Source organism: Neodiprion fabricii, chromosome 3, assembly GCF_021155785.1.
Source record: "Neodiprion fabricii isolate iyNeoFabr1 chromosome 3, iyNeoFabr1.1, whole genome shotgun sequence".
Lineage (NCBI taxonomy): Eukaryota > Metazoa > Arthropoda > Insecta > Hymenoptera > Diprionidae > Neodiprion > Neodiprion fabricii.
The window spans coordinates 11,802,046-11,816,037 of NC_060241.1; the positions used below are offsets into that span (position 1 = coordinate 11,802,046).

The following is a 13,992-nucleotide window of genomic DNA, read 5'->3' on the forward strand; positions in this document are numbered from 1 at the left end:
TATTTTTTGTTAACTATTTAGATTTTATTTCCTGAGGATGGTCGGCAGGGCCCGGCCGAAACGTCGATTTTGTATATTCACGTTTTTCAACTATTAAATTCTTCTTCTTCCTGACCGGAACTTCGACGAACCTTTCATTTTCAATCTACCTCCCGGTCACAAACTTCTTTCCTAAACACAATGCATCGAAACGGCTTCGTGGACGTCTCGTACCACCGTCATCCTACGTCATACCGAACTTCAAATCACTCACAAACCAAGAAGATCTGGAACTACCGGCAAAAACTAGCACGCATCAAAAACCGTAAGGTGTTCCTCCTTAAATGCCGCCAATTTGGAATTATTCCAAATTTTCTAAATTTTAAAATCAAAAACCTTCAACATTTAAAAAGTGAAAAAACTTTCATCAAAGCATTACGCGTTTTTCAACAAAAGTGTCTGTCGCTTGAAATTAAAACATGTTATCGACAAGAAAGGCAGTTAATCCAAGAACTTAATAATAATATCAACCTTTTCTTCTCGAACCATTTCACAAATTTGGATTATAAAAACTTCAACTTGGATATAAATAAGGCCAATCGTTTATTCAATGCTATTAAGACAGATAATATTAGAAAATTCAACAAACTTAAATCTATACATACTCCTAAAGAGTTTCACAATAATAATTGGTTAGTTAACCTATCTAAGACAGATTTACCTTCTGAAATTAAAGAGACCTTATCACTCGGTCCTAATCACGGTTTACCATTTAATAATATTAATTTACCTATTGATGATATTGTAAGCAGCGTAGAATTAGCTCTTTTTAACAAAAGTGGAATCACCAAAGACAAAGTAAGATCTAATATTAGCCAACTCATTAGCAACAAACTTGGCAAAAATCCTCCCACTACTCACTTTGAAATAACCTCCAAGGTTAAACATACCAAGGAATTCTTAAAACATAATAACCACCTAGTTGTCACCGATGCCGACAAAGGTAACATTACAGTCGTCATGGAAAAGATGGAGTTTGAACAAAAATGTCAAGATATCCTTAATGATTCGACTACCTATAACCTTATCTCTCGTGATCCCACTTTAAAAGTACAAAAACAAGTCAACGATATGATAAGTCTATGGCAACAGAAAAAATTTATAGATTCCAACTCGGCTAAACATCTCAAAACATATAACTCTCTTCCTCCTAAAATTTATTTTCTACCAAAAATTCATAAAGAAAATGTTCCACTCAGACCGATTGTTTCTAACATCAATTCCCCCACCTACAAAATCTCGAGATTTTTTTCTTGTGTCTTATCTAACATAACAGGTACATCAGACTATCACATCAAGGACACTTGGTCCTTTGTAAACAAAATCAGGGGAAAAACAATTCCACCTAATCACCTGTTAGTATCCCTAGATGTCAAATCATTGTTTACCAACATTCCAACTAAACTAGCGATATCGATCATCAGTAAAAACTGGCCCAATTTGAAAGGTCACACTAACATTAATAAAAAAGAATTCCTAGCCGCCACCAAACTGTGTCTAGATTCATGCTATTTCGCCTACAAAGATAATTTCTACCAACAAATTTTTGGCGTAGCAATGGGCTCACCGATTAGCCCAGTAGTAGCGAATCTGGTACTTGAACACTTGGAAAAAAAAATCATTTCAAATCTTCCTTTCAGCCTACCTTTTTACTATCGTTACGTCGATGATATTATAACGTGTGTTAAAAACGAAAATCTACAACTCCTTCTTAATAAATTCAACAGCTTTCACCCACGTATCCAATTCACTTTCGAGTTGGAAAAAGATGGAAAAATCAGTTTTTTAGACACTATGGTAATCAACCACAATAACACCATAATCTTAGATTGGCACCATAAACCAACCTGGTCTGGGAGATACATTCATTTCAACTCACATCATCCCATCAAACACAAAAAATCTGTCGCCATATCCTTGTTCGATCGCTGCCTAAAAATATCAAACCCTCAATTCCTTAATTAGAATTTAAAACTTGTAGAAACAACTCTTACTTCCAATGGCTACCCTATCAAATTCATCAATGATATCAAAAAGTATAGAATAGAAAAAATGTACAACTCGATTGATTGGAATGTAGACTCCAACAATCCAACTGATGTTAATGATAAATTTAAAAACTCTATCTCTATACCGTATGTAGAAAATCTATCTAGCCAAATCCAAAAAATTCTTAAGAACGAGGGAATTGAAATTACTTTTAAAATATCTAATACTACCAAACTGTCTCTTTTTTCTCATCTTAAATCTGTTACTCCTAATTTAGAGAAAATCAACTGTGTATATAAAATACCATGTCGAGACTGTAGCATGAGTTATATTGGACAAACGTCACAACACCTAAAAAATAGAATTTCTGGTCATCGTTCTAATATCAAATGCCATGTCACTGAAAGATGCGCTTTAGCAGATCACGCTTTGACCCTGGGTCACAATTTCGATTTTAACAACTCTATAACCCTTGCTACAGAACCGAATTGGTACAAACGCATTATCAAAGAAATGATACATATCTCTAAGAACAAAAGGAACTCGGTTAACAAACGTACAGATATCGAAAATCTTAGCCACCTATACTCCAACATCCTCTAGTCTACATTATCGTTGGTTCTCAAAACAGTAACGCCCCTTACTCCTGATTGGTCACTGCCTTTGTACTCCATGACTTTCGAGCACAGTTCAAATCTCACACGTGATCAACAACATAGATTTACGGATGGTTCCCCGCTAACCTTCACTTCCGTCCGAAATGCTGTACCACTAACAACATCTAAGCATGTACCGGTTGTCATTTTTTGTGAGTAATCTTTTCTAAATTAATTTAATCTTTTCCCATCTCCTTTTTTCCAAATTATTAATAAGCTTTTTTCTGACAAATTTTCATTTCTCTTAAACCAATTTTTCATCTGATTAACCTATCTTCAAATTTTGACACGTAACCTAAAACTGTCACTTTGACAGCTGCGTTAAAACTGTTTAATTTTCACTTAATTCTGTAAAACAACAAATATTGTATTGTTAAACATATTCCATGCTCTCAACTCTGAATTGTTTTGTTGAAGCATCCTATTTTTTGTTAACTATTTAGATTTTATTTCCTGAGGATGGTCGGCAGGGCCCGGCCGAAACGTCGATTTTGTATATTCACGTTTTTCAACTATTAAATTCTTCTTCTTCCTGACCGGAACTTCGACGAACCTTTCATTTTCAATCTACCTCCCGGTCACAAACTTCTTTCCTAAATATAGCTTCATAGTTTACATTCACATTATTTACGCGATTCAAACCAAAAACGGTCCACTTGATCAATTTGTCCAAATAACTTCAAAATTCACTGCGTATCAAACTTCTTCTATGAACATACACGAATACATAATAAATAGGAAATTTCCTATCGATTGGAAAAAAACGTTTAAATTGGCAAAATACAGCCCAAGATACAGCCAATTAAAATTGCCGGGTTAGCCTAACCCATGTGCGTACCGAAAGTGACTTTTTTTATACTGCGTACCCTGAGGGTTAACGACATCGACAAGATGTTGAAAAAAAAGATACACGAAGATCATTTACAGTACGAAATATCTTCCCTGCACGCCTGGATTCGGTTTTTTGAGTGCCTTTTACATATTTCGTACAAATTAGAAATTGAAAAATGGTCCTCGAATAAGAAAAGCATCGAGGATCGTAAAAAAAAATATACAAAAAGGTTTCCGGGAAAAATTGCGCCTTTTAATTGATCAGCCAAAACAAGGTTTCGCTAGCACAAACGACGGGAATACCGCTCGTCGTTTTTTTCAAAATTCAAGCGTTTCTACATCTATTACGGGTCTAGATGAAAACTTAATAAAAAGATTCCACGTAATCTTACAAGTGATTTCGTGCGGTTTTGAGATAAATGTACAGAAGTTTGAAGAATACGCTCTTGCTACAGCCCGTAAATTCATGCTATTATATGGTTAGTACCATATGCCCACTGCTGTACACAAACTGTTAATTCACGGGGCGAAAATACTACAATTTTCGATGCTGCCAATAGGACAGATGTCAGAAGAAGCCCAGGAAGCTTTTAATAAATACATAAAATCATTCCGACAAGATTTTTCCAGAAAATTTAGTAGGAAGGACAATATGGAAGATGTTTCCTCGCGGCTTTTGGTTTCGTCCGACCCTGTCATTTCCAGTTTACGTAAGCTGCCAGCAAAGGCAGCCAAATCCTTATCACGCGACGCAGTTGTGTTGTTAAAGTCAACTCGTGTTCACAATAATGAAGACGTTTTATCTAGTGACTTTAGCGATGTTGATGACGATAGTTATGCTGCGACTACAGATAGCGATTAATTTTCTCAATTTAAAAAATAGGTTTATTCATTAACTGTTTGTATTCAATGTAATTTTTCATCAATTGAGTAAATATACTCGAATTTGTATTGTTCATTTCAATGCTTTACCTATCTACTATATCCCACATACATATATATTAGCATATTCTTCTGTTCTTTCAAAATAGATTCGTGTTCAGCTACCTCGAAAACCCCTGAGTACCACATTTCGTAAAGATTATTTGAATTTTGAAAAAAAATTTCCGCTACTTTTGGGCCGCCATCTTGTTTTTCAAAAATTTGACTTCAGATTCGGGTTCAGAAACCTCGAAAACCGCCGGGCACCGTGTTTTGTAGTGATTACACAATACCTTCTATTTTTGTCCGAAGATTTGAGATTTGGGACCATTGTGGCAATGATATTTTCACTATTTAACTAGGAAATAAAGGTTTATGTAAGTAGCTTTTGCCACTGCCACCGGGACCATCCAAATAAATAAGCTTATCAGAAGACTCATCGCGAACGGCGTCCATAACTGCATTGAATACAGCTCGTTGATTTTTGATCAAACTATCAACCAATACTTTGATTACCTGCTTGGACGCAATCGTACTCTCAAGATCCTTGTGATTAATATCTATATGACAGGCTAATATGAAATCTTCTTTAATATCCGGTAAATTAAAGATTTGCAATGTAAAACCGTGTAATATAAGTATTTCATTTTTCACTAGCAAAGCTTTTTGTTCGTTGTATTCATTATGATCGACAAACTCATATTTGTATTTTTCAAATAATTGTCGAGCATTAATTGGCATACCAAACACACACATATATAAGCAAATAAGCGACATATCGCGGTCGGAAATTTGAGACTCGAACCTTTGGTAAGGCATTTATCCCATTCTTAATGATCCAAAACTAACTTACGCGCAACTGCCGCTTTGAGAAAGGTTGGATATGTGGTACGATCATAATTCCGTATATCTCGAAATGATTGAGCTCCTCGAACGTCTAATAATAATACTCGCAAATAATAACGTTCGCTTTCATTCGGGCTCACAAAGTACATTCTACTCAAAACAGGTTTTACAAATTTCTTTCGTTTCGACCACTCTGTATATTAAATACGTAAAATGTCCCATCTTTTTTCGCATCGAAAACAATAACGTTTCCGTCATCTCGTCTACGATATATGGGATAGCCCTTCGAACAATAATTGGTTTCCAACACATAATCCTTGGAAAATCGTTCAGTGCATCGATTTGTTTTCATATCCATGCAAGGTGAATTCATATTTTGATCACCACACCACAAGTGCAGTGATATCTCGTCTTATCGGGTATCTCTGCCGAAACTATTTCGTCGACGACATCTGCAACACGAATTTTGCTGCCTTGTTTCAGCCAAAACAACATATGAACATGTGGTAAACCTCGTTTTTGAAATTGGACAACATAAACATAGGCAGCACATGTTCCAAATACGGTTTCGACAGTTAATTCTGCTTTTAACTCCTTAACTTTTTAATAAAATGCTCTCGCTATGAGATCTGGTCGATCCGTTGCAATTAGACCAAATTTCAGATTTTCGACAATCTCCTTCCATTTAGGATTACAGGTCATGGATATAAATAAAGGCTTGCCATATTTTTGCAATATCGACATTGCATCAATAAAACTTTGCTGTAAAGCTCGTGGACTCCCACTAAATGAAGACGTTAATGTAACCATTTTTCCTATTCTCGCATTTTCCTGTCCGACTTTGTTGTGTAGATAATGGATTACTCCTTTATACATTTCTGCTCGTAATTTACTTTCTTGACTTCTTATGTAATACAGACGATGACTTTCGACTTTCGTCCACATATCAACAATATTGCTATGACAAACTCCCCATACTCAAACATGGATTGAATCCACTTCTGTCGCTCAAGATATGGCTGTAGTATTGCAACGCGGTTATATCGCGTTTTCCTTCATTTTGCTTCATCTTTGGCGTCTATCCGGTTGACCAGATAGAAAGATGGAAGGATATGGCATAGGGTCGACATGTTTACACAGAGTTGATATACTTATAGGACCGTCAATTTTAGAATATGCACATATATCTCTTTGTACTGTAGGATCTCCGTCTTCAGTAACAAACACCACCACCATTTTATTATATGTTGGTATGTTGAAACGATTTTTATCAACTTTGTCATTTCTCTTGAACCACGTTCTCACTTCATGGGCTGGGCAACCGGTTGTATTCAACCTGCAAAGTTTCTGAATAAAATAATATAACAATGGAAATGCATTGCTTAGGTACTTGTAAAACGACACATCAATACCTCCTATTTTCGCTTTCTTGCAGATTTGGCACCTACCCATTGTTCACCCCAATAATTTAATTTCACTTGTATTCACGTTTTATTCACAGATCTATGGTATCAAATTATCAGCAAATCAATTAATAGGTTAAAACATCAACTTAAGCGTGCCGCTGTGTAGCGGGTACCTCGACCCCTCACCAGTTGGCGCTAAGATTCCTCAAAATAGCGCAATTCAATCAGGGTCACGACTGGGGGCTCATCTCGTATCGAGTGTATAGAGAGATCAGTGGTTTCTTTGCACTTAGGGCGCAGACCGGAATCCTACACCTACCCACTTCTCTGTGCGGCGAGTCTCGAGCGACGTTCGTGTTTATCGGATCGGAGAGAACAGCCGAGTGTACACAAAGTAACAGTTTTACAGTACAATATACCAGCGCTATTTGATTACTTTTGTACGGGAGCCCAATACCTTATTTCTGGATCGATTTTCGCCATTATTACACGTGACACTCTTCCTTTATTCAATACAAACATATCTTCCGAAGGAGATAAGTATTTTGCACTTGCAGTGCTGTTTACTAAAATCTCAATGAACAAAATGGTATTAATTTTCATTTCACTATTCTAAATATTTAGCTTCGTCTGGTAGCTCTATACGATCCCAAGATCGTACCTGTTCATTTTCAATCTTCTGAGGACTAAGAGGACTTGGTTTTTCGAAGCAAGTTTTGAAGCTCCTAATAATTTTGAACCATATTAGTTTAACAATGAGTAATCTCTAAGGCCAGGATTTTTGAGACGGAAGATTTTCCACATCATTCTCCAATTACGGCAAAGATCTGCAAAATAATTGAAAAATTGAACAATACGTATTTCAACCTATTGCTAGTGATATGTTAACGTCAGAATCTTGTCTCAGAAAAGACCAATGGATTGTAAAAAGCAGAACACGCTTGAAATTTCCGAAAGGTCTTAGGATCTGTTCTCTATGTTTTTTTTGACGGAGATATCGTACTTCAAAGCCTGCACGTGTCCAAACTTCTTGCATCGACCTTTGACGCATTAACTCGAGCGATATAATGTTTGTGACGTAATGCCCGTTACGATACGCATTAATAAGTTGAAATGAAAAATACTTTCGTACATCATCTTCACCGCAAAAACAGAATGTACCTATAACCAGTTGATAAAATCGTTCGAACTATTATTTCTTATCGTGTATATAGTAAAATCAGCGTAATTTGTATGAAATGTATATAATCTGTAGAAAGAATATAAATATGTGTATAATTTAAGCTTATCAATAGCGATTCGAGTATGCTTTTATCCTCGTGTTTGTCCAGTTTCGCCCGTTAGTTTATTCAATAGCCCTTATTGCCTTTTCGTAGTTTATTGATTATGTGTGCTTCTCTTTTTTTTATAATTCTGGTGCTTGTTTAAATTTGATAAATTGGTGACTATTGGATGAATATTCAATTTTCGAAGAGCACACTCTATTTTTATATACAGGGTGTCCCTAAATTGCCTCCCACGGACTAGCCAGCATGATACCTCATTGAAATCCAACCGAGAATTTCTTTTCCGGAAGCTCGTCCGACGCATAGTTTTTGAATTATAAGCGATGGCGCTAGGCCAATCAGAGTGCACCATTTCATCTGGATTTGCCGCCACGGAAATTGCTGTTTTATTCGTCTGGGTGAATTATTATTATTCGTTTACGAATTAAATATCGGCACCTCCCCTCTCTCGCTGCTGTACCCCTTATGCTTGAGGATGCGCTTCTGTTTACGCACACAAGTGTGCGCCCATGGATGTGCGGCCGGCAGCGTGTGCCGCGGCAACAATACCGAGGTCAGCGCCCGAGAAGGGGTACAGCAGCGTGAGAGGGGAGGTGCCGATATTTAATTCGTAAACGAATAATGATAATTCACCCAGACGAACAAAACAGCAATTTCCGTGGCGGCAAATCCAGATGAAATGGTGCACTCTGATTGGCCTAACGCTATCGCTTATAATTCAAAAACTATGCGTCGGACGAGCTTCCGGAAAAGAAATTCACGGTTAGATTTTAACGAGGTATCATGCTGGCTAGTCCGTGGGAGGCAATTTAGGGACACCCTGTATATGTAGAGTAATACTACAGTATTACTTCGCTGATTTGACATTTCGCCTGTTTGCGCCAGTTGAATGAGTGAATAAACAACAACACTTGAAACATATCGACATAGCTGTCATGTCGTCCTGAAGGACGATTGCGGTCAGTTCAATAATAGACACTGAAGTGAGTAGTGTAGCTATGAGAGTTCTACTTACAGATTCCTGTTACGGACACTTACCGACATTCTCCCCAGACTTAAACCCTTTACCGCGATGACGTCACAGTCTGCCGTACCGACTTGAGGTCGAAACCATGCAACCTCACCGACAGTTGCATCGGTCGACAGTAAAAATCGCACTGCTTTACCAACAATTCTTATCGGTCGAAGGTCAAAATCATGCTGTTCTACCGACAATCTTACCGACCGAAGGTCAAAATCTTTATGTGGTGCTCGTCTGCCAATGGTAAAGGGTGCAGCGGGGGCGAGAACTTTTTTACCGTCCCTCATTATTTTCCCACGATAGGACTGCTGATATGTAACATTAACCACTCCAAATTCCTTTACCACGGTAGGACTGCTGATGTGTAACATCAACCGCCCCCACATTCTTTTCCCACGTTATCAACCACGTGACATTCCAAAATTAATGGTTCCGAGAATTGTTGTTTATCCACTCGGATATCGCTGATGTGTAACATCAACCACCTCACATTCCTTTCCCACGTTATCAATCACGCGAAATTCCAAAATTAATGGTTCTGAAAATTGTTTATCACTTACTAAGATTCCGGTTTGACATCAACCACGTGACATTCTTTTTGGTTTGTAACTGTCATGTGAACTCGACGATGAATTTTGAACGGGTTTACTCAAGACCAGAGTGCAAGGTCGACTGATGGCTGCGGAAGTATACATTCAGAGCCAAGGATCTGCGGTGTTGGGTTAGTATCGCTCTAGGAATGCGAAACATAGCTCGGTTTGAGTACAGCTCGGTCAAGGATGGAGAGCAAGGTTGAATCTTACATAAGCTTTGTATTGAAAAAAAAATTCTCTCTTGAGAGCTAAGGTGAAGGTGAAGATGTAAAATTATTTCATGAATATTCTTTAAAAAACAGTTTCATTGAGTACAATTTTTAGAGTACGGTTGACAATTACTTCACAACGATAGTACAATAATTCTATTCAACAGTATCATAACCAGGGTGATATATTCGCCAGGAATGCGGGACCGTTCTTGTAGACGCTTCTGCGCAGTTACACAAATCGTACACCCTCGCCATCCGAACAGTATGATGATTTTGTAGCCATTTTTGAAGTATAAAAACGTTTTGTGCTGCACAGATTGCGTTGGGTATTGTATGAACGTCGCATCTAAGAGACACAGCTGAAGTTTTTTGCAAGGTTTGAAGCGACGGACAGTCAAAGTCCATCATATCGATAATTTGAACTTTCGGGACAATTTTGAGCAACCAATCTCGTTTTTCTTCTTCTTTTACGTACACGGTCTCAGCTTTGCACAGCCTGTCTTCAATGGTCCACTCAACTTGCTTAATCGGTATGGTTCCACAGCTCCAAGATAAACCGTAAAAATCGCGTTCTAACCAAGAATCTTGGCTTTTGTATTTAACGTCCAGACAATCCCATTTGTAAGCTGGCTTATAGAAAAACATTGATGGAGATGCTTTCGAGTAGATTGGAATTATAGCTAATTCTTTCAATGTAAAGGTATTGTTGAAAGGTCTACGAAAGCCTTGTATGTTAACGATAAGCTCCATCTTTGAACTGTGCGAGATGGTGGGAACGGGTCAGCTTTCATACCAACTTTTTCACCCCACCACTGAGCGGGTTGTATGCGACAATACGATCGTAAACAATAAAGCAGTACGCCGATGTTTCAGCGGGAAAGTTGGCTTCAGCTTCAAATTCAAGACGGATGTCGACAGGTCCGTACTTCAGAGATTCGTTTTGTTTTGAACAAACGGTAACGAATATGGGGACGTTTCAAAGGAATTCACTCTTTGTCAACAACGGCTCGGGGTTCTTGTCGTAGTGGGTAGCTTGGAAGTTTGCGTACATCTCGTACAGGAGCGCGTACAGATTACGACTCATGTTGAGGTTCAGGTTATCGTACGGATAAGATTGAGAGTTTGAAAATAGCTTGACGTCCGTGATATTGCAATGATCGAAATGACTTGCGTTCTTGCCGGTCTTGTTTCTTTTACTTGTTTGGGAACCCAAAATGACGTACCGAGGTTTTTCAAGCTGAGTGGAAGTTTTCACAGTCCAAACGTGTTTCGATGTTTTGGGAAGTGAGGGATATTCGTACAATTCTCAACTGCGGAAGCTCATCGAAATTGGCGGATCTCTCTGAATGAAATTTAGCCAGGTCAACTTTTCTCTGATCCGCGAGTTTCAAATACGGTATTAGCCATTCCACTGCATTGATCGTGATTTTGAATTCCTCCTCTTGAAACTGCATGATGGCGTTGACGTCAGTTTTTGATCTCGTCAAAATTCACTCATGTTGAGCGTTGACAACAATCTTGCGGTAGTCTTCAGCAAAACCCAATATCATGCTGAGCGGTATCAGTACGTCAAAATTAACCTCGGCATCGGTTAATTTTTTCTTCTCTTCTATATCAAGCCATCCAGCGTTCTCCATCAGCCAAGTCTGACCAGGGTGCAGGAAAGCGTATTCCTTCGTGAGACTTGTCAAGCCAACGTTCTTGCTTCTGTCAATCTCAACTGCATTAATTTCGTAGCGAATTTCTTCAAACAGATGACAGATCGCGCTGTTTACAAGCTGTGTGTTCACAGTAGCTGTACCATCAGGTTCGATGAGTCGTCCACGGATATGTACCGAACTTTGGCTGGGTAATATGGATCAATCCTAATCCTGAACGGTGATTCGAATTTCATCGCTGTTGTTGAAAGTTGACGAGGCGTAAGGTTTGTGAGCGTGAATCTCGTAATGCGCAACGGATTCGTCAAAGACGACTGGTGTTTGAATGTTTGAGATTTCTTTCTCCATGGTACGTAGCAGTTGATAAAACAGTAAAATTGGATTTTTAGTTGCCGGAAATTCCTCTTCCATAAGTGGTCAGTTTCAGACCCAAAGCTCTCAGGAACGCTACGTTTCGAGGTGTTAACGGTTCGAGAATCGATCGACGACTGACTTGATCGGGGCGTGCCGAATAACCGATATACCTACTCTTTGACAGTCCGTTATATACAATCGCCATCGTTTATTGCGATTTGATATGTAGTCTTACAGTAATAACTTCTTCACGAAAATTAACCAGGTTTCCGTCTTGATCCACCAACCGGAGCTGAACGTGATCTATGGTCCTGACGGTGGTCGGAAGATAAATTACGTGCGACTGTACTTCCACGATCTTACATCCTGGTGGGACAGTCGGGAAAAACTCGGGAATAGTGTGTACTACGTGTCCGTTGACGTGGGCGCGCGATGTAATGCTACACTCGACTCGCAACGCGTTGACCTTGAGTTTCGCTACAGACACGTCTGATTCGTGAGTTTTATCAACCTCCAATACACGTGGTGTGAATCCCAGAAGTTGAGCAATGGAATCATCGGCTCAAAGTTAATCGTGTGGATGCGTGTGATTTCACTGCGTAATGTATTATTGTTTGGTTTGATGGCGAGCCTGATATCTGTATTTCTTAGCACGTTACGAAGATACTTCTCTATGTCCTCGATCTCGTAGCTGCCGGTAGGTATGGTGATCACTTTGTCAGCTACGTAAATTTTATTGTGACCAAGATCAACGTTGGGAATCGAATTGAAGGTTAACAATTCTACCAAGCAAAGAGCATAACTTTCATCACGAGCAAGTTTGATCGGTGGGAAATATTGTGCCTAGAAAATCGAAGAGGTTCCAGAAATCGTTAACGTTAACGAATCATCTATAACTGCGAGTGGTAGACTGACTTTGATGAATCATGCACCATGTTTATGTAGCTCACCACTTAGAAATTTCTGACACAGGTGTCCGCATTCAATTGTATCATAATCCTTTCATGATTGTATTTAACACTACCAACGCTGAGGTATTTTATGAGGTTTGAGGGTGGTTAAAGGTTGCCGAAACGGTCAAAGGAATCGATATTATTGTCGCGTTTCTTGTATGAAACCCAGCGTGTTCCCGGACCGTCTTTGTCGTTAAGGTTGATTATAGCTGACACGTTTTTTCGTGGACCGTTTTCGGGCATTTCGTTTCGCATGAAAACACCGCGGAAATGCGGGACCTTGAAGATTTTTGGATATATCAACAAGTCCCAATCAGTCAACGCTCGACGTGGTAGCACCGTATCTAGTTTTGAGAAATATAGAAACCAAGACCTGTTTTGTACGCTTTCATATGAAGCGCTTTGCCCAACGCGATAGCTTCCATAGTTTTGTTGTGTCGTTTGCTTTCCTCCAATTCTCGTTTAGCCGCGCTCGCATCGTTCACAGCTTTTGCTATACCTGCCGCACCACCGGCTAACGCGCCTGTAGTACTAAGTCCAGCGAAAATAGGAATCAGAAACGGTAGAAAACCACCAACTTTTGAAGGTACTGGTAGGACGCGAGGTGTTCGCACTTTGGATGGGAAGGGTAAGAATTCTCGACCTCGTTGATAATACATTATTGAGTCTCGGTGAGCCGTCGTAGAAATGTATAACGTATATTTTTGTTAACGTCTCGACCCGGATATGGGCCCTTCTTAGAAAGATTAATTTTTTTATTGGACTGTCAGGAACAAAAAATTTTTTACAACAAGGCAGAAATTACTATGGATGTAATACTATTGAAAGATATTGTCTATTGTAGGTTAGTGAGAACATATTAGATATCTGTTATGAATAGAAAGTAATAAAAACTCAAAGAGTACTTTACCTTTTATAAGAAAGAGGATTGAGACACTAGTCAGAATCATAAAATATTATTTGGCGTGCGAAGGTTCTTCAAATAGCATGACAATGAACGTTGTCGACTTCTCCGATTGTTAATGGTGTCGGTGTTAAAGATATTAATGTAAGTAATTGAAAAAACTATGTATATTCACAGTCCATAAGTCAAAATATTAAAAAGGTTCAAAGAAAGGGTTTATGATAGCTGAAATAGTTCAAACGATGTCGAAACAATGGTACTGGTATCGTTATGACCCTATTCTCCATGTCTGAAAAATTTTGTTGAATCGTTTAAGTCAGCTC

The 13,992-nt window shown here is 38.6% G+C and overlaps 1 protein-coding gene and 1 long non-coding RNA gene across 2 annotated transcripts in view; both read left to right on the forward strand.

Annotated features, from left to right (window-relative positions):
- LOC124178533 (glutamate receptor ionotropic, NMDA 2B) overlaps positions 1–13,992 on the forward strand; it is a 2,057,245-nt gene that overhangs the window by 547,976 nt on the left and 1,495,277 nt on the right. The gene's annotated exons all lie outside the window — the stretch shown is intronic.
- On the forward strand, positions 28–3,282 carry LOC124178558. The gene is made up of 2 exons (XR_006869836.1): positions 28–304; positions 3,128–3,282. It is a non-coding gene; the product is annotated as an uncharacterized LOC124178558 (long non-coding RNA).